General features: G+C 44.0%; 1 protein-coding gene across 5 annotated transcripts in view; it reads right to left on the reverse strand.

The window, feature by feature from the left end:
- STON1 (stonin 1) overlaps window positions 1-19,309 on the reverse strand; it is a 51,015-nt gene that overhangs the window by 15,991 nt on the left and 15,715 nt on the right. The window contains exon 1 of one of the 5 annotated variants that reach the window (XM_086701142.1): window positions 18,435-18,774. The exons of 2 other annotated variants lie outside the window; for them this stretch is intronic. The gene's annotated coding sequence lies outside the window, so the exon portion shown is untranslated. Of the gene's footprint in view, window positions 1-9,728; window positions 9,832-10,184; window positions 10,756-18,434; window positions 18,775-19,309 lie in introns of those variants that run through there. 2 more of the 5 variants (XM_086701138.1, XM_086701140.1) reach the window with 2 other exon arrangements.

The raw sequence follows: 19,309 nt of genomic DNA on the forward strand, positions 1-19,309 counted from the left end.
AGAATATATGTTCTTGGGTCACCTGGGTGGCTCAGTTGGTTGAGCTTCCAACTTCGACTCAGGTCATGATCTAACGGTTCATGAGTTCTAACCCTGCACTACTGACAGCTCAGAGCCTGGAGCCTGTTTAGGATTCTGTATCTCCCTCTCTCTCTGCCCCTCCCCTGCTCATACCCTGTTTCTCTCTGTCTTTCAAAAGTAAATAAACGTTAAAAACAATTTTTTTTTAAAGAATACATGTTCTTCGTAAGCATACACAAAACATCCTCCAGGACAGATCACATGTTATGTCACAAAACAAGTCTTAACAAATTTAAGAAGACTGTAATCATACACAATATCCTGTCTGACCACATCAGAATGAAACTGGAAATCAACAGATGGAGGAAAACTGGAAAATTCACAAATGTAGAAATTGAACAACACACTCTTGAACAACTAATAGGCCAAAGAAGAATCAAAAGGGAAATCAGAAAATATTTTGAGGTAAGCAAAGTGAAAACACAACAAACCAAAACTTATGGATGTAGCAAAAGCAATAGAAAGAGTGGAGTTTATTATTAAAAAAGAAGATCTCAGATAAACAACCTAATGTTACAGCTCAAGGAACTAGAAAAACAAACTAAACCCAAAGTTAAAGGAAGAAAAGAAAGAATAAACATTATGGCAGAAGTAAATGGAGTAGAGAATATAAAATAGAAAAAAAAGGAAAACTAAGAGTTGTTTTTTTTTTTTTAAAGATCAACAAAATTGACAAACTTTTAGCTAGATGGAGAAAAAAAGAGAAAATCCTCAAAGCCAGAAATGAAAGATGTGACATTAAACTTATGTCACAGAGGGGCGCCTGGGTGGCTCAGGGGTAAGCATCCGACTTTGGCTCAAGTCATGATCTCACAGTTTGTGGGTTCGGACCCTGCATCAGACTTTATGCCGACAGCTCAGAGCCTGGAGCCTGCTTCGGATTCTTTGTCTCTCTCTCTCTCTCTCTGCCCCTCCCCAGCTCACGCTTTTTCTCTCTCTCTCAAAAATAAATAAACATTACAAAGAATTAAAAAAAACTTATGTCACAGAAATAAAATAAATGATTATTTTATTATTTTATTATTGACCATTATGAACAACTATATGCCAACAATGTGGATAACCAAGAAGAAATGGACAAATTCCTAGAAACATACACCGACAATGACTGAATCATAAAATAACAAGAAATCTGACCAGATCTGTAATTAGTAAAGAGACTGAAGTGGTAGTCAAAACCTCCCAAAAAATAAAAGCTCAGACCCAGATGGTTTCACTGGAGAATCTACCAAACATTTAGAGAAGAATTAACACCAATCCTTCTCAAACTCTTCCAAGAAACTGAAGAGGAGGGAACACTTTCACACTCATTTTATGAAGCCGGCATTGCTCTGACACCAAAGCCAAAGACACTACAAGAAAAGAAAACTATAGGCCAATATCCCTCATGAATGCAAAATCCTCAACAAAATATTAGCAAATCAACTTCAACAGCAGATTAAAAGGATCATACACTATCACCAAGTGGGATTTATCCTTGTGATGCAAGGATACTTCCAACATATGAAAATCAACACAGCAATACATCACATCAACAGAACAAAGGATAAATATCACATGATCACCTCAATAAATACAAAAAAAAAGCACCTGACAAAATCTAATGCCTTTTCATGATAAGAAACCACTCAACAAACTGGGAATAGAAGGAAATTACTTTAACCTAATAAAGGCCATCTATGAAAAGCCCATGGTAACTAACAGCATACTCAATGGTGAAAAACTGAAAGCTTTTCCTCTAAAATCAGGAACAAGGCAAAGATGCTCACTCTTGCCACTTCTATTCACACAGTACTGGAAGTCTTAACAAGAGCAATTAGGCAAGAAAAAGAAATAAAAGGCAACTAAATTAAAAAGGAAGAAGTTATATTCTGTCTGTTTATAGATGATCTGACCTTATATGTAGAAAGCCCTAATAATTCCACACACGTGCACACACACACACACACACACACACGTTAGAACTGATAAACAAATTAAAGTTGCAGGATACAAAATCAACAAACAAAAATAAGTTGCATTTCTATACACATACAATTAACAATCCAAAAACGAAATTAAGAAAACAATCCCATGTACAATAGCATCAAAAAAAAAAAAAAAAAACACTTAGAAATAAACAAAAAAGGGCAAAAGACTCTTTTTTAATGTTTATTTTTGAGAGACAGAGACAGAGCATGAGCAGGGAAGGGTCAGAGAGAGAAGGAGACACAGAATCTGAAGCAGGCTGCAGGCTCTGCACTGTCAGCACAGAGCCTGATGCTGGGCTCGAACTCATGAACCTTGAGATCATGACCTGAGCCAAAGTTGAACACTCAACCAACTGAGCCACCCAAGTGCCCCAAAAGACTTCTTTTTAAGTGTATTTGAGAGAGATAGCATGCATGTGCACACACAAGTGGGGAAGGGGAGAGGAAGGGGCGGTCGAGAGAGAAAATCCCAAGCAGGCTTCATGTGTGATGTGGGGGCTTGAACTCATGAACCACAAGACGATGACCTGAGCCAAAAGCAAGAGTCAGACTGAGCTATGCAGGCGCCCCTGTTTTTTTTTTAAAGGGGCAAAAGACTTTTACACTGAAAACTACAAAGTAATGTTGCTGAATGAAATTAAAGAAGACATAAACAAAAAGATATCTCACATTCATAAATGGGAAGACTTAATATTGTTAAGATGTCCACACTACCCAAAGCAATCTACAGATTCAGTGCAATCCCTATCAAAATGACATTTTGCAGAAATAGAAAAAACAATCATAAAATACATATCGAATCTCAAAGGTCTTTGAATAGCCAAAACAATCTTGAGAAAGATAAAGGTGGAGGCTTTACACACTCTAACTTTGAAACATATTACAAAGCTATGGTACTCAAAACAGTATAGTACTGGCATAAAGGCAGATAAAGAGACCAATGGATGGGGTGCCTGGGTGGCGCAGTCGGTTAAGCGTCCGACTTCAGCCAGGTCACGATCTCGCGGTCCGTGAGTTCGAGCCCCGCGTCGGGCTCTGGGCTGATGGCTCAGAGCCTGGAGCCTGTTTCCAATTCTGTGTCTCCCTCTCTCTCTGCCCCTCCCCCGTTCATGCTCTGTCTCTCTCTATCCCAAAAATAAATAAACGTCGAAAAAAAAATTAAAAAAAAAAAAAAAAGAGACCAATGGAGCAGAATATTAATTCCAGAAATAAACCCACACACAAGGTCAAATGATTCTCAACAAAGGTGCCAAGATTATACAATGAGGAAAGGATAGTCTCTTCAACAAACTGTGGTGGGAAAACAGATATCCACATGTAATAAAAAAAAAAAAAAATGACATTGGACCCTTATTTTATATCATACACAAAAAACAATTATAAATGGATTATAAACGTTAAAACTTAAACATAAGACCTGATATTATAAACCTCCTATAAAAAAAAAAGAGGAAAAGTTTGATGACATTAGTCTTGGCAATGACTTCTTGGATAGGGTACCAAAAGTACAAGAAACAAAAGCATAAGACTTAAACATAAAACCTGAAATTATAAAACTCCTATTAAAAAAAAAACAAGAGGAAAAGCTTGGTCTTGGCAATGATTTCTTGGACAGGATACCAAAAGTACAAGCAACAAAAGCAAAAATAGACAAGTGGGACTACATCAAACTAAAAAGCTTCTGTACAGAAAAGGAACCAATTAACAGAGTGAAAATCCATGGAATGGGAGAAAATATTTACAAACCATATATCTGATGAGGGTTTAAATCCAAAAGGTATAAGAAACTACTGCTCAATAACAACAACAACAACAAACAATTTAAAAATGGGCAACAGACTTGAGTAGACATTTCTCCAAAGAACACACACAAATGGACAACAGGTATATTAAAAGATGCTCAGCATCACTAATCACCAGGGAAATGCAAATCAAAACCACAATATCACCTTATACATGTTAGGATGGCCATTACCAAAATGAACCCAAAATAAAACCAAACAAAACCAAACAAAAAACATAAAATAACAAGTGTTGACAAGGATGTGGAGAAATTAGAACCCTTGTGGATTGTTGGTGGGAATTGAGAAAACAGCATAGAGGCCCCTCAAAATTTTTTAAATAAACTACCATGTATATGAGCCAGCAATCCCACTTATGTAAATTTATCCAAGAAAATTGAAAACAGGATCTCCAAGAGATATCTGCACTCTTCTGTTCATTTCAGCATTATTCCCAACAGCCAAGAGGTGGAAACAACCTAAATGTCCATCGCCTGATGAATGGGTGAAGAAAATGTGGTATATATACATACAATGAATATTATTCAGCCTTAAAAGTAAGGAAATTCTGGCACATGCCATAACATAAATGAACCTTAAGAACATTATGTTAAATGAAACAAGCCAGTCACAAAAAGGCAAATACTCTATGATTCCACTTACATGAGGTATCTAAAGTAGTCAAATGCAAAAAAGAGAGAGAGAGAAGGAGAGAGACCAAATGCATAGAAGCAGAAAGGAGAATGGTGGGGTGGGGCGAGGAGAGGGGAAGGGGGTGGCTGTTCAATGGGTACAGAGTTGTAGTTGTGCAAGATGAAAGAGTTCTAGAAATTTGTTGTAAAACAGTGTGCATATAGTTAATAATACTGAACTATACACTTAAAAATGTTAAGAGGGTAAACAAATTGTTAAAAATTTGTTATTTTTTACCACCACTAAAAAAAACCTACAACACTTTTTCATCAATTCAGGAAGTATATGAATGAGGACTGTGTAGTCAGACCTTACTAGTGTTGTAGAAAATACAGAAGATAGAAACCCAATTTATAATGAACCTATAACCTATTGACAGCCCCCCAAATATGTGAGGTTTATAGGTTTGAAACATTTTGAGATTCATGACCTAATTTATCAAAACAACCCTGGGAGGTATATATCATTTCCATTTCATAGCTGAGATCACTTGGGTTTAGAGTCATTGCCTAAAGCTGTCCCACTGATAAGAGACAGAACTAAGATTTTTTTTAATAACAACTTTATTAAGATACAATTCACACACTAAAATTTATCCTTTTTTAAAAAAAATGACAATTCAGTAGTGTTTAGTATATTCAGAGTTGTATAGCCATCACCACTATTTCCAGAATGTTCTTATCACCCCCAAAATATACCTGTACCTATTAGCAGTCACTCCCCTTTCTCCCCACCCCTACCCCCAAGTCCTGACAACCACTAATCTACTTTTTTAATTTGCCTGGTCTGAACATTTTATATAGATAGGATTTACAACATACGGCCTTCTATGTCTGATTTCTCTCACTTGGCATAATGTTTTCAAAGTTCATCTGTCTTGTAGCATGTATCCGTACTTCTTCATTCCTTTTGGTGGCTGAATAACATTTCATTGTGAAGATAGTCCCCATTTTGTTTATCCATTCATCAGTTGATGGGCATTTGGTTTATTTCTATTTTTTTAGCTATTATGAATAGTAAGTTTTTGTATAAGTTATATATAAGTTTTGGTGTGATCATTTTTCTCGGGTATATACCTAACTTTGGAAAGAACCAGGATTTGAGCACAGATCACTTCATCCTGAGCTAATACAATATAAACTATTGAGATCATTCTAATGGCATCAGAGGCAATGAGCTGTATAGGCCACAGCACAGACCTGGGGGGTTGGGTACCCTGAATGCCGGGTGCTGCTCTGTCACTCACCAGCTATGGGGCAAAGCCACTCTGGACATTCAGTGATTCGAGTAGAATCATCTCTAAGGTAAGTCCTTTCCCACTCTAAAATAATTCTATGGTGGTTGACATCCAACCGAAATTTTTTTCAAAAGCAGAAATTGTGCTACTGCTGGGAGTTTTGACCAAACTTCCAAACTGACAGAGAGAAAAACTCCATGAGATGTACTGATATGAAAACTCAAAACCTGCTGGAACACAGCCATGAGAAAGGCGTATTTTTCTCCCTCCAGCCAGCCTTCCCGCTTCCCCTTGTGGATAATGAGGGCTCTACCAGTGCAATCATTCAAGCCTGGAAAAGAGCCAACACAGAGAGAGCAAGCCTGGGGCTCCACTGGGGACAGGGCACATTCACTGTTGTCATTTGCTAAATCCGCACATTCCTGAGGGCACAAAAACACACAGTAGAGCAGCAGTCCAGGCCAGCTGGCTCTCTCTGGAGGGCATTTCACTGTCACTGCCCTTGGGCTGGAGTTCCACAAAGCACTTTCCCTTCCAAGCAGGCACAGCCTGTTTCAATGGGATACCACCAGGAGGCACAGAGGCAGGAAATCAGCAGCAATGTTTCTTGACCCATCCCATTCCATTCTCTTTAGGGTGAGAGATTGTGTAAATATTTATGTTAGTTGGGTTTATTAAAAAGAAAGAAAAAGAGAAGACCAAGAGAAGAAATAAGTACGCTTTGGATGGAATCTTATTCTGATCTACAGAAAACGTTTTGCCTCATCTGTTTTCCACTGCTATCTTCAAAATTTTGAGCAGTGATACTGGTTTTATCAGAGCTTTTGCATATTATAAAAAAAAAGTGATTTCCATAAACCAGAGAAATCAATTCCATGACCTTTTAAGTGACCCTTGAACTTTAAAGAGAACACCTTGCAAGAAAACTCCTACCTTAAACACAAAAATCTATGCAAAGTATACTCTTCCCCTGTATGCAGGATTCTTCCATAGAAGGCACTCAGCAAATGTATTGTGAGTTTAATACAACCAAATGGAATTCTGCATTGTGCCCAATATGAGCCCAAACCTTTGTCCCTGTTTAAAAGGTGGGACTTGGATGCTCCTGGGATGAGGGGCTAAGGCTCTGGCTCCCTGTGGTCAAGTGCAGGTGTGTTTCCCACTATTCTCTTCTTGCTCCTCTTCCGTATCCCTCTTGCTGCCCTTCCTTATCATTCCTCTTCACACTCATTTCATTTCTCTCTGACCTCTTTTGCCCCTTCCTTGTATATGACCTCATCTTTCTATTCTAGTCTCAAAGCCCCCACCGTCATTTTTCCCAAAGTCAACGACTAGAATCAATTCCATCTAAGGCTTTCCTTCTTCCTTCTCTAACTCACCCCCACCTTCAGCAGGGAAACAGCCACATCCTTTCCAGAGCCTTGGTCTGTCCAGGCCCTCTGGGTCTCAGGGAGGGATGCAGTAGCCCAGAGTGGAGAGGTCATGAATATGTCCTGCCTTAGTCATCTGCAACTTCACCATCTCCTTCAAGACACTGGAACCAAAAGTACTCAAGCAGCAACACCTATTTAACCTCAGGATTTTTTCTGCATTGCAAATGAGGCAGGATGTCAATATGTGTCTATGCCTCCCAGGGCACCCTAAATCCTACCATTTACAGAGCCCTGTCACAGGCAACATCTCATTTAAATTTATGACAACCCAGGGGTGCTTGGGTGGCTCAGTCAGTTAAGTGTCCGACTTTGGCTCAGGCCACGATCTCGCAGTTTGTGAGTTCGAGCCCCGCATCGGGCTCTGTGCTGACAGCTCAGAGCCTGGAGCCTGCTTCGGATTCTGTGTCTCCCCCTCTCTCTGCCCCTCCCATGCTCATGCTCTGTCTCTCTCTGTCTCTTGATAAACAAATATTAAAACAAGAAAAAAAATTTTTTTTAATTTATGACAACCCAGAGTATAGACCACAGCATTGGGGGCACCTTCTCTAAAGTCCAGGTTCCATTTAGTGCAGAACTGGGAACTCAGGACCCCTGGCACTACGTCCCCAGCTGCCTTCCTCCAAAATAAAGGTTCCTCTCATTGGCTTCTGTGGTTTTTTTCCTCAGGTGTGGACTACATCCTACCCCACATGCCCTAATCCTTCCAGAGATCTGTTTTCAGTCAATCTGGACTATCTTGCTAACTCCTGGAAGACAATGCCAGACGAAATACAGAGATAGGACAAGACACCAAGACTCTGAATGAGGTGCAGATAGGAAAGAATAATGTCTTATGGTGGAAGCTTCTAGAAACCAATCTCTGAGGTTTGAAGGTTTCTAGGGGAGTGTTTGCTTCTCCTATAACTATTAGACATCCTTTGGGGTACCTGGATGGCTCAGTCGGTTGGGCACCCGACTTTGGCTCAGGTCATGATCTAATGGTTCATGGGTTCGAATCCCATGTTGGGCATTGTGCTGACAGCTCAGAGCCTGGAGCCTGCTTCGGATTCTCTGTGTCCCTCTCTCTCTGCCCCTACCCTGCTCATGCTCGCTCGCTCTCTCTCTCTCTCGCTCAAAAATAAACACTTAAAAAAATTTTTTTTAATAAAAAAAAACTATCAGACATTCTTTTGCACTGCCGAATACATTGAATTCAAGAACAAATTAAAAGTGCACATGCCTACTGACACTGGGAACAACAAGGATGTAGGTAGACCGTGGTTTTCAACCTTTTACCTCAACACATATGACAGATGGCATTCAGAAGCCTAGCACATTCTCTTGGGTGTACCCAGAGTTTAACAACCCCCAAAATATTGAGGGACGTCCTGAAATAATTATCCCCACCTTTCTAAATGTTGGATCAGCAAAGGTAGGCCACAGGCCATAGGAAACACAAGAAAGTCCACACTTAGATAAAATCCGAGACTCCACCCCTTTCTGCCACTAAAGAAATCATCCTGGAATTCTTATGAGAGTATTGTGGAGATAATGAATTTATTCTAAATTGTTTTAAAAAGCAAATCTTGGGGCGCCTGGGTGGCGCAGTCGGTTAAGCGTCCGACTTCAGCCAGGTCACGATCTCGCGGTCCATGAGTTCGAGCCCCGCGTCACGCTCTGGGCTGATGGCTCAGAGTCTGGAGCCTGTTTCCGATTCTGTGTCTCCCTCTCTCTCTGCCCCTCCCCCGTTCATGCTCTGTCTCTCTCTGTCCCAAAAATAAATAAACGTTGAAAAAAAAAATTTTTTTTTTAAAAAATAAAAAGCAAATCTTTCAAAAATAGCAACACCTTATATATTATTAGCAATATTGCAAATTACTTGCAATAAGCTTATGAAAAAGCAGCACTGGTATGGAATAATTACCTCACCAAAAAGAATTGAGGCTAATAATTATCAAGTTTGTGAGTCAGACTGAAGCTTTTGCAGGGAGGGATTATGTCTCATTCATTAGGACATCTTCCACATTGTCTACAAATATCTGACATCACTATGCAGTTCAATACGTTTTTGATCGAATAATTTTAAATCGTCTTTCCAGTTTCCCATAAAGTAAATCTCTACACTGCCCTCCTCAGTTCAAAGAATCACTGCATTTCAGAGTCAGACAGAAATTGGAGGTATTCTGCTCAACGAACATGTATCAAGTACTTGCTATGTACTTAGGGTATGCTAAGGGCTGGGTGTGCATTTAATCCTCACAACCCCATTAAGTAATAAACATCACTTTGTAGAAGAGTAAAATAAGGCTCAGAGAGGTTAAGCTACTTGCCTAAAGTCACCCAACCAGAAAGAGGCAGATCCCAAAGTCCATGCTCCAGACCATCCACCACCCCAGAGGTCCCAAGAGATCCAATGACTTGCTGGCGTTGGTGTCCTTTGGGGACATTCCCAATGGGGACATTCCCATTTCCGAGCACTTGCCACCACTCCACCTTCACTAAGGAGAGTTCCTGCAGGGAGGCATTCTCTAAATTGGAAAGATTCTATTCTCACCTGGAAAGAGCCTATTTCTCCACAAAGCCCACCACGCGTATCTGCCGCTTGGACATCAGGCTGTGAGAAAGACAAGCTCAGAGAATGTTTTCCCCATGATCGCTCAAGAACAACAGCTCAGTAGCAATTTGGGTCAATTCTGAGACTGGCTTTCATAACTCAGCCTGTCCCATTTCCTGTCCCTTTTCAACTGCAAAAAGCCACCCCGCCCTTAGCGATGAACAGTATTTCAGACTTGCTGCCCAACAAATACACTCGGGTGCCACCCTGTCTTCTAGGACCAGGCCATCTTGGTATACATTGAATTCCCCAAACTTCATGTAACTCCCTGCCTCGTCCTTCCATACCACCCCACCTCGCCCCCTACTCTGGAGGATGTACTCCTGCTGTTCTTCACAGATTTCCTTTGCTTTTCTTCAGAAACCATTCAAATAAAGTATAAATATGAAGTTCTACCTTTTCCTGCAGATTATCACAATCAGATTGGACGCATTCGGCTCTTGAATCAGCATCCCTGTTCATCTGCAGCTGAAGACTGTCCTCCCTTGTGGAGAACAACACCCTCTCAGATGGTCCCTAGGATCTGGCTTTTCTGTAGCTGCCAGATCCTGGGGGAGGATGGACATTGAAGAAGTGTTCAGCTCAGGAAAGCATCACAAGCGCCTAGCAGTAACCTCCTGGAATTAGCTCCACCCGACTGTCGTTGTCAGGCTGACTCCCACTCAAGCCTCAACACCTCTGGACCCTCAACAATGCCCCTGCCTTTGTAAAAGGCTGGATTTAGTCCTTTTATGCCTATGCCTCTTTTGCTCCACAACAATGCTGCCTAATCTAGAGAAAGAATGTCTTCATGTCAGTATCTGTGTGGTTTCATTGGCTGTCCCCCCAAAGAAGGAATTGTCTGACTCTCCCAGTGCTGGATTCCTCAATTACAACACTGGAGCTAGGCTGGGGCAGCATTCGCAAAGCCTCCCTGTGATTGTTTGGTTGGAGGTCTGCAATCTAGTTACCCTCCTTACTATTCTGGGATGCGTATCCCAGAAACAAAGCCAAAGACAAGGACAGCCCAGTGTGCAAAATGCATCCATGAAGGTTTGCTAAGATAGTGTTTAAAATATCATTCCTGTAGAATTTTTCCCTTTAAAAGGAGAACCAAACTTTTCAAACAGAAATTAATCATAAGGCAACACAAAAACCCTATGTGAAGTGAAAACGCTTGCAGAGCACACCCTCACCTTAGGTCACAGAAGTGCCCGCTGCATGTACTGCCTGTATTATTACCACAGATGTTCTGCAGCCCATCATATTTAATCACAAACATGTGTGGTATTTAGTTCAGCTATGTGACAGGAAATACCATTTGTAAAATACTAACCCGCAGCAAAACCTACCCGTGCCTTTGAATATTATCTGTGCTGGTTCCAGCTCAGCTCCCCAGCGCCACTCCCCACCCCCCCACCCCCCACCCCCACTGTGGATTTAACCTCCACTTCTCCAGGATGAATCTGGGTCCTGGCCGTTTTTTTAAACCTTGTTTTAATAATCTTCTCATTTCCTAAATCTGGAGAGTAGTATAAACAGATAGTAACCCAAACTAACTAGTCCCAGGAGACGGTCTTTATGTGAACAAAGAAAAAATTTTGGGCTGGGTGGGCCATTCTGATTTCAGAATGTTATTCTCACCGTGACACTTTTTTATATTTATTTAGTTACTTTGAGATGGGGGGAGGGGCAGAGAGAGAGGGGGAGAGAGAGAGAGAATCCCAAGCAGGCTCTGCACTGTCAGCACAGAGCCTGATGTGGGGCTCAAACTCATGAACCATGAGATCATGACCTGAGTAGAAATCAAGAATTGGTGCTTTACTAACCGAGCTACTCAGGCGCCCCTCACCATGACACTTTTATGGAATACATACACCACATCCATATCACTGCCATAAATGCTACGGAATTTACTAAGCAGAGACCTCTGAGCCTCACTTTCTTTATCTGTGAAATGGTGATATTTGCCTCATATGTAAATTGCCACGTTATGGGTACTTGGTACATATAGTTTTCCTTTCTCTTTGTCTTTCTCCTTTCTGTTTTCCCTGTCTCCCATTCTAGCCTTCCTTTCTCAAGTCAGGAAGAAAGGAAAAAGCCCAGACTCTGCAGTTTGGTTTAGCATCAGGTCAACTTGTTACAAATCCTTTTCTAGAACTAGGTGTCCATTCTGTCTGGCACATGACTATGCCTCTATCCTGCTCTCCAGATGTGATCTGTTCCTTAGTCCCTTGTGCTTGAATCCCTGCTCAGGGTTTCTCCTTGAAGACGGAATCTCTCAAAACAGAAAGAAGTTAACAGGCTTGGGGAAAAGACCCATGGTCAAATGTGTTTGAGAAACCTTGGTTAAGCAAGGGTTTACATGTCTCTTCATGGCATTCCTTCCCAGAACCTTCAGAAGCTAACTTTCTTATGGGCTCCAGGATGGGATAACAGGAAGCCATCCTCAAAGACCCACATGGATGGTTTGCCTCAGAACATTCTGGAATGTGCTCTTTTTTTTTTTTTAAGGTTTATTTACTTTTGAGAGAGAGAGAGCAAGAGCAGGGGAGGGGGAGAGAGACAGAGACAGGGATCCAAAGCAGGCTCTGTGCTGACAGCAGAGAGCCCTACATGAGGCTCGAACCCACAAACTGTGAGATAATGACCTGAGCCGAAGTCAGACGCTTAACCGACTGAGCCAGCGAGGCTCATGGAACATGCTCTTCTAAGAATAAAGTGTCTGGGGCTAGGAAACACACAGTCCACCTTTAATTCCTGATGCCCTGGCCTTTTCATTCTGTTGCCACCACCGTCTCTGCTCTGACCATGAAGATTGGCTCCAGGCCCAGACAGCTTCTCTAGTTTAGCAGAGTCTCAGCATCACTCTCAGAACAAGAGAACCCCAGGTTCTTCCCCCGGGACACCAGCAGTTCTCATGGAAGGACATACCCCTTTTGCTTACCCAGACAGGAGACCAAAGAGCTTCCAGATAGGCCATGACTGGAGTGAACTCTTTTGCCTTTGACCTCAGCAAGCATATGAGAGTTTTGATCCCCAGGTCATCCTCTGGCATTGAGGGTGGCATCTGGCAGCTCTCTTCACTGGCAGCACTAAAGCCTCCCACCCCAGGTCCTGGCCTCTTCGGCCAAGGCAGGGAACCCACCCAGGTCTCAGACCCTCTATGCGAATCAGGCTCTGGAATGCTGCATGATGCCCAGGGCACACTCCACCCCTGGAACCGTGGAGCCTCAGCCTTTCTCTCCCCAACCCCACGAAGCCCCAGCCCAAGGTCATCTTCCCTTCACGGGCCTCTGGGACCCTCCTCAGTCTCCTACTACAGAGGGTCCAGGAGGGAACAGTGTGGGGCTACGGGCCAGGGCCAACCTCTCATCTGCCCCTTTAGTGAGTGGCACTGAACCCTTGGGCTATTCTCTTAGGGAAGAGTGAGCACCCAGCACATTCCACAGCCAAGTCTTGTCCAAAGTGTGAAGGAAGGAAACTACCTCAATCAGAGTCTTCTTGGTGGTAGACACGGTGCTGGGACTCATGGTCTCAACCAGCCATCTGCCTGCCCCAAAGGTCGGTTCTCTGTCCTTAGGACCTATAGGTGGCAAATGGGGACCTCTTGAGCCACAATTAAGAGGAGCTCCTTGTGCATGGCCTCCTGCCCTCTAGTCGCAGCAAGGGCTCAACCCACAAAGGCAGAAGAGCATGGAGGTCTAGGGGACAGACTCTCACACCCAAGTCACCTGGCCTCTCATCTCACTTCCTCTACTTACTATCCCTGACACATGTTGCTTAACATTCTCAGGGTCCTCATCTATAAACTGAAAATGAATCACACCTACTTCCCAAGTTCTAAATAAGTTAATGCCAAATTAATAAGTAAAATGCTGTATCATAGGCACTCAAAAAATAGTAGCACAGTGCTTACAAGTGAGGAGTTCTTGAGTCAGCACTGACCATTGCTAGCAGCCCCAGGCCGAGCAGCAGGCTGGGCCAGGCCCGCAGGTGACACTGATGAGGGCCCAGGGCTTCCTGCCTAGTCCTAAACTGGTTCTCCCATTCTATGGCAAGAGAAAACCAAGGTGCAAGCCCAGCGTGTACTGAGCTGTGAAATAAAAAGCACAACTTAAGCAAGTCAGCACAGCACCTGGAGATGGCAAAAGTAATCACGAAAAAGACTGATCAAAAATGATGTAGGGCTTTTCTACGTGTGGCTGACAGTTGTAAGGTGAAACCCTGGGACCACACTCATCACCCATACCGGAGACTCAGCATGGCTGTGTCCCAGCGATCTTCCACTGGCATGACTCAACTCCCCAGGGGACACTTGGCAGTGTTTGGGGACATTAAGTTGTCACAACCAGGGGCAGTGGGTACTACTGACATCAAGTGGGTAGGGGGCAGGGATGCTGCTTAACATCCTACCATGCACAGCACAGCTTCCACAACGAAAAATTACCTGGCCTAAAATGTCAATAGCACTGGGGCACCTGGGTGGCTCATTTGGGTAAGTGTCCAACTCTTGTCAGCTCAGGTCATGATCTCACAGTTTGTGAGTTCAAGCCCCACATAGGCTCTGTGCTATTGGTGCAGAGCCTGCTTGGGATTCTGTCTCTCCTTCTCTCTGCTCTTCCCCCACTTGTGCTCGCTCTTTCTCAAAAAATTAAAAAAAAAAAAAAAAAGTCAATAGCACCAAGGTTGAGAACCCCTGCTCCTTGTTGAGAAGGCCAGTGAGCTGAGTATGCCAAGCAGGATATCTGCCCTTCTGCATCTGTCTACTTTGTAGATAATCCATTGGAAGCTTAAGTTGGGCAATGTGCCTGAGGTGACACAACCAGAAAAAGGTGCTGTCAGAATCGAACCCTGTCTGAGCCCCAAATCTCACGCCCTTTCCACTACACCACACTGATTACCAGGGCAGTAGTCACAACAGGAGAGAGGGCAGATAAAGTTTTTATATAGAAGACTTGCCAGGATTTGGACACCAAAGTGATCTCAAAAAAACACAGGAAAAGGGGGAATCTGGCACTTAGAAAAGTAGAGCCAGAGGAGAGGCAGCAAGAGGGGCAGGTCTGAGGTACATCCAAGTGGAAATATCTAGCAAGGAGCTAGAAACACAAGACAGTACTTGGAGAGAAAACCAGAGGCTACACATCTAGAGCTGGGTCTCTTTCTAGGCTAGGTGAGAGCAGAATGCAGGAGAAAACAGGGGAGGCCACATAGCATCCAAAGCTGAGGACTGGTCACTTTATAGGAGGAGGGGAAAAAAGAGAGAAAGGGAGACACACCCAAGAGGTCAAGGTAAAACCTGGAGGTGAAAGGACCCCTAAGGCAGGAAAGAATGTCCTCATGAGGCCTTGAAGAGCAGCAGAGGGCAGGGAAAACAGAGGTGAGAGACATCTGGGTTTAGTGACAGGGTCTGTAGGGATGGGGTGGTAGCAATTTCACCAGTGGGTGGGGGTGAGGCCAGGCTGCCAGTCTGGAAGCAAAGGGAATACAGATGCTGGGGCCCACAGGCAGAGGCTGCGGTTGGCGGTCCATGTCTTGGCCACCTCAATCCCCCAGCCCCCAGTTCCTGGTTTGGGAAGCTCTGGGGCTGCATTGTTTCCTGGGTGCACTGGTTTCTGGCAACCCTAGCAAAAGCCCGCCTTTTCAAACCCTACCTACACTCCAGTCTCAGGAGCACAAAAAGGCCCCAGGGCTTCCCACTCTCCAAAAAATCCAGCCCACCCCTGGCCAGGAGAAGGAGGCAGACAAGTGAGCCTTCGAGCCTTCGTGCAGGCGAGGGCCAACAAACAAGGCCTGCTTTCAAGGCTGCCTTCTGGTATTTATGTTCCTGTGGGCTCTCCAGTGGGAAGAGCTAGGCACTCAAGAGGAGGAAATGAGAAAGGGCATTATCTCCTCAGGGGCCCCCAGGGCTGGGGGGGTTACTGGATGGTGGCTCCCGGGTTTCAACTCTGCCTTCTCAAAGGAAACCTTGAAAAAGATGTGGGATAAAGTCTGCATTCTCAAAGGAAACCTTGAAAAAGATGTGGGATAAAGTCAGCTGAAGGGGCCTGGCTCAGATCACACGTCTTAAACATGCAAATCTCCTCCTTACCCTCTTCTCTGCAGGCCCAAGGGCCCTCCTGAAGATAAGCAGAAAGTCCTGGAAGTTTAAAGAACTCTCTGGATCCAGGATCTCTCTCTGGACTTAAATATTGGGGGTGGGGGACAAAATCAACCACTTTGCTATGAAACCTGGTCAAGTAATTTATCTTAATTACCATGTAATTATTTTTAGTGTTTTCAGAAGAAGCTGCAGCTAAATGGCCCAGAAAGGATATTTAATGCTTTAGAATGTGATTCCCTCCCACACACTAATCATGCTGCGTTCAGATTGGAATGGTCTGAGAAGTTAAGGACCATCACATGCTGGGAGAGACCCAGGACCTTCATCCTTGGATGCTGGGGCTCTTCTGCCGCATGTTCTGGTACAAATTCTTGTACCCCCAACCCCTGCGCATTCACTCAGCAAATAGTGTCTTCCAAGTGCTGGGTCCTGGGTGAAACACCATGCAGACAACAGAAACCAGTATGACCTGATTCCTGTGGTGGGGAAAGAAGGGTTTAGAAGTTAGGTTGTGTGTGAATCCTGGCCCCACCACTGACCAGCTGTGTGACAGGGGCAAGTTACTTTAATTCCCCAGGTGTGAAAAAAAGCATAATCATAGTTAACTTTTACTGTTTGTTATGGGCTGAATTGTGCCCTGCAATTCAGCCTTAATGCCTAGTACTTCAGAATGTGACTGTGGTTAGATAAGGGCCTCTAAAGAGTTGTTTCAATGAAAATGAGACTGTTAGGGTAGTCCCTGAGCCAATCTGACTGGTGTCCCTATAAGAAGTGAGGACATACAGACAGACACCAGAGAGGAAGACACACAGAAAATGCCACGTAAGGACACAGCCAAGGAGAGAGGTCTCAGAAGAAACCAAACCTGCCAGCACCTTGATCTTAGGTCTCCAGCTTCCAGAACTGTGAGAAATGTATTTCTGTTGTTTAAACCACAGAGGCTGTGGTTTTCTGACATGGTAGCTAGAGCAAACAGAGAGAGGGTTCTTGAGACACTAAATAAAGTAACACCTATAAGATGGCAGGTGCATAAATAGAGGCTGTTCTCACTAGATTCCTGCCCCCAAGCTGCTTATAACCTAGTAAGAAAGACCAGAGGTAACAACAAATGAAAGAATGTGCTCACTCTCCCGCACTAAAGCGTACTGGGAGGTTGGGAGAGGACAGCCCTGGCTCAGAGGCAGGCAGGCTCTCTGGGGAGGGGACACATGCTTGGGCAGAGACATGGGGCAGCAGATGAGTCATCAGTGACCATACCCTCTTGCCCATGTTTCTGTGCATGTGGGTTACACGCCAGTTAATACGAGCATAGGGGACTGTCTCCTGCCTGGCTTCATCCATGAAACCCAGTTGTGCACAGGCTGACTGCTGCTACGGCAGGTCTCCCCTCCGTAGCTGCCCAAACTGGACCACAAGCCCCAGAGATGAACGACATCAGAAGTAATCCAGGCTGTGTGCAAGCCTCACATCAAATGCATTTTGGTTTATCTGTGGCCAGTCCACCAAGCGCACCTGGAAATGCCCGAATCACTGAATACATAGGCAGGAACCACTGACTTACAGAGAACCAAAGCACATTTGCTTCAATCCTCACCATTCCCGGCAATTCAATGAATGTACATGTATAAATATGTAACTTGAACAATTCTAAGATTTTAAAAATCACTCATGAAAGTCCTATTTACAAACTAAGTACACAAGATCAACCTTTCACTTGGGCCCTTGGGTCTCAAATGCAGATATCACACACAAAAATAATATTTGTGCCTCTCAGGCTACAGGGAGTGCACACAAAGTATTTGTGAACTTTACTGCATTTTGAAGGCCACTAAAGGTTTTAACAAAGAATTTTGCACTTACAGCAAAGTCTGATTAGAAACGTGTAAGTAGGGGGGCACCTGGGTGGCTCAGTCAGTTAAGCGACTGTGGTTCAGATCATGATCTCACAGTTTGTGGGTTTGAGCCCCGCATTGGGCTCTGTGCTGATCGCTCGGAGCCTGGAGCCTGCTTCGGATTCTGTGTCTCCCTCTTTCTTCGCCCCTCCCCTGCTCATGCTCTGTCTCTCTCTCTCAAAAATAAGTAAACATTTAAAAACATATATTTAAAAACAAAAAGAAACATGTAAGTAGGTATAAATGAACAGATTTGCCCACTGACATTCTCAGTGATGGGCATTAGCTTATATTTAAACTTACACATCACAGGGTGCCTGGCTGGCTCAGACAGAAGAGCATATGACTCTTGAACTCAGGGTTGTGAGTTTGGCCCTATTTTGGGTGTAGAGATTATTTAAATAAATATATAAACTTAAAAAAAAATCTTATGGGGCGCCTGGGTGGCTCAGTCAGTTGAGCCTCTGACTTCGACTCAGGCCATGATCTCACAGTTCATGAGTTTGAGCCCTATGTTGGGTTCTGCGCTGATAGCTCAGAGCCTGGAGCCTGCTTCAGATTCTGTGTTTCCCTCTCTCTGCCCGCCCCCCCCCCCCCACCACTTGTGATGCCTCTCTCTCTCAAAAACAAATAAACATTAAAATATAATAACAACTTACTAACTCTACATACCAACCAGGGTGCTTGAATGGCCTCCTTCTTCTGGACTCTGAATCTCCATGTAAATGAGTAACTCCCAGTGTCCTCTCAGAACACCCAGGTGCCTGTGCATATTTCTGCTCAGTGATGTCCATGAGCTCCAGACAGCACAGCAAGGGGCTCACCCAGCTCTAAGATGCAGGCCGACCTCCATGGATATGCCCAGGGCCTCTCTCGCCATACCCCTCTCTCCACCAGACCTTCTACTATTGCTCACAGCACAAAAATGTGCCTCTGGGTGAGGTCTCCACAGCTGTTTGCCCAGCCTGGAAGCCAGGAGGCCAGTGTTTAGGAGGTTTTGTTCCAGCTCTGCTTCATTCTGTCTCTGTAAGTTAGAACAAGTCATTGCTAGCAACTGGTTTCAAAAAGTCCTAACAATTTATGAACATTAAAATTCTACCAATCTGTGAAGATGAATTCTCCTGAAAAAGAGGTCGTACAGAGAAGTGTGTGCCTCCCTGAAGACCCGTTCCTATCCAATCTCTTTAGGACTCCTGCAACCATGCTTCAGGATGAAAGTTTTCTAATGGTGGTCACAACAGTATCTCCCACCTAATGCTCTTCTAAAAGGCCATGGAGCAGAGAAGCTCTATTTCCCCTTCCCTTGAAGGTGGGCCTGTCACTGTTCCCACCAATACAGTGTGGCAGAAGTAACACTGTGGCAATTCTAGGCATAGGCCTGAACTGCCCCAGAAGCTGCCCCTCCTGCTCTGTGGGAGTGCTGAGCCACCACAAAAGAAGCCCAGGCTACGTGGGGGAGCCACACTGAGGCGCCATCTTGGACATCCAGCCACCTTACCTTTCAGTGATTCCAGCCTTGGCTGCCATCTGACTAGAACTATATGAGA

This window comes from Puma concolor, chromosome A3 (genome assembly GCF_028749965.1).
Source record: "Puma concolor isolate L17-30 chromosome A3, mPumCon1.1.hap2, whole genome shotgun sequence".
Lineage (NCBI taxonomy): Eukaryota > Metazoa > Chordata > Mammalia > Carnivora > Felidae > Puma > Puma concolor.